The sequence below is a fragment of the Aegilops tauschii genome, chromosome 3 (genome assembly GCF_002575655.3).
Source record: "Aegilops tauschii subsp. strangulata cultivar AL8/78 chromosome 3, Aet v6.0, whole genome shotgun sequence".
NCBI classification, from domain to species: domain Eukaryota; kingdom Viridiplantae; phylum Streptophyta; class Magnoliopsida; order Poales; family Poaceae; genus Aegilops; species Aegilops tauschii.
Window position 1 is genome coordinate 182,336,936 of NC_053037.3, and position 2,731 is coordinate 182,339,666.

A 2,731-nucleotide genomic window follows, 5' to 3' on the forward strand; every position below is an offset into this window, starting at 1 on the left:
ACCTGGTGGGGGTCACTGATGGATCACTAACCAACCTATACTAAGCAGTTTAGGATAAGCAGGTAAGGTACAAAGAGCAGGTTACAAAAGCAGGCTATGCATCAAAATAGGAGCAAACAATAACAGTAGCAAAATCTAATGCAAGCATGAGAGAATGGAATGGGCGATATCGGGATGATCAAAGAGGGAGCTTGCCTGGGAGCTCTGGTGAAAAGGAAGAAGTGTCGTTGTCGACGTAGTCGATCACAGGGGCGGCATCGGTCTCGGGGTCTACCGGAGAGAAGAGGGGGAAGAAACAATAAATATAAAGCAAGCATAGCATCACAAAGCATAACATGGCAATATGCTGTGTCGGGGTGAACTAACATGGTACTACACGTTGCAGACGGAGGGGATAAACATCCGAGGATGAATTCCCGGTGTTAGGTGGATTTCGGAGAGAGGAAAAGAGGGGGAAAGTTCCATGTACAGATAGTTAGAGGCATCTAACAGGTAAACGGATTGCGTACTTGGATTCGTCTCGTCGTTTTGAGCAACTTTCATGTAGAAAACATTTTCATCGGAGTTACGGTTTAATTTCTATGAATTTTCAAAGTTTTAAACATTTTCTGGAAATAAATAAATTAATGGAAAGGTTTATTGCGTCAGCATGACGTCACAGTGACATCAACAGTCAGCAGGGCGGCTGACCAGGTCAAACCTAACCAGAGGTCCCACATGTCATACAAAGAGGGCTAACAGTGGGTTATTTTAATTGAACAGAGTTAATTAAGGGGGTGGGCCCCGGGTGTCAGTGGTTGCTTAGGTTAATTAAACATTTTAATTTACTCCAAAGTTAATTAACGGGTGGGGCCCTCCTATCATTTACAAGGGTGCCCAGTCAGCAGAGTTGACTGAGTCAACACAGTCAACAGGTCCCCATGGACCCACACGTCAGCCTCACAGGGGAGGCCACGCGGTGCCACGTCGGACGTCGGCGACGGAGCGGCTCTGACGACCAAAGCAACGGCGGCGCCTTGCCGGAGTTGGCCGGAGCCGCGCTACAGGGGGCCTCCGGATCTGCGGCCTGGACCTAAGGGTGCGGCCCCGCGCCGCGCACACGATGGTGACGACGACCGGTGTCGGGGACGACCGAAGCATCGTCGGTGGCGAGCGGAGGCGGCAACAGCGTTCGGGAGCACGTCGGGAAAAGCCTACGGGGCGCCAAATCGGCCGCGGCTGGTTGCGTTCGAACGGGCATTCGACGCCGCATCCATCTATGGTGGCGGCGCGGCCCGTAACGGGCTGGAACGACGGCGGCGAGAGGTGGGGCGGATGCCGGCGTTCGGCCGCGGTTGGAGACGAGGCTAGAGGGTATAGGGAGGCACGGGCTCGAGCTCGTTGGGCTCCTGGGAGTACCAGGAGCTCGATGCTGTGCCCAGGTGAGCGCGATAGGGGCTATGGCCACGACGGCGAGGCGATTTGCGGTGACGGGCTCACGGCAACAGCGACGAGGTAGCTATGGTGCGTGAGGGGTCAACGAAGAGGAGCAAGGGATGGAGAAGCTCACCGCGCGGCTCACACGTAGGCCCGTGACGATTTAGGAGCTGCAGAACATCGTCGGGGAAGAAGGGGATCGCCGGTGACCCGAGGAAGACGACGACGTGGTCGGAGATGCAGAGCTCCACGGCTCCTTCCAGCGGCTCCAGAGGACGCGGCAGTCCATGGTGATGCCGACGAGCACGGCCAGACCACGTCGAAGGCACGGTGGCCGCGGAGATGACAAAGACACGGCGGCGATGGCGCTCGGAGGTGGATGGGGAACGAGGGGGAGAGGCAACAAACAGGCGGAGAGGGAGAGGGGATTCTAGGAGTGGGTGGAGGTAGGTGGGGGAGGACTCGAGGAGCCGGAGGGGGCGCTCTTATCCTCTCACGGGGGCGTCACTGGCGAGGTGGCTGGGCGGTGACGGGCGCGCGCTGTCCCGCCCGGTTGGAAACAGGAAGCGACTGGGGGAGGGGGAGTGGGCCGGCCTAGCTGGGCCAGTTGGCACGAGCCAGGCACTGTGCACTTGGCCCAGTGCACAGTGGCCTGTGCTCTTTCTCTTTTCTTTTTCTTTTTTAAAGCATAAGTTTCAAATAGCTTAGGCCATTTAAACACTTTTAAAAAATAGGTTCACCACAAATATTCATTATGGATTATTTGGCACAAGATGAACATTTTAGTTTTCATGTTTGAGCATTTTGAATTTCACTCATAATTTGAAATTGAATTCAACTAGAATTTGAAAGAGAGAGGAGACAATGATGATCAAACACTTGTTTAGCAAAATGATTAACTTAACCCCAGGAGTTACTGTAGCATCATTACACCGGGGTGTTACAACTCTCCTCTTCTAAAAGAAATTCTCGTCCCGAGAATTAAGAGGTAGAAGGGTACAGGTCGGGGTATTCAGCCTGGAGGTTATCTTCGCGTTCCCAAGTGGCTTCATCTTTATTTTGATTTGACCATTGCACCTTGAGGAACTTGGTAACCTTTTGGCAGGTTCGACGTTCAGCTTCTTCAAGAATGCGGATCGGATGCTCTTTGTATGTGAGATCATCTTGAATTTCAATCAATTCCGGATCCACTTCACGTTCCGGATCCTTGAAGCATCGACGAAGTTGCGACACATGGAAGACTTCATGGACGTGAGAGAACTGAGGTGGTAACTCCAGTTGATAAGCCACCAGTCCACGGCGGGCGAGAATACGG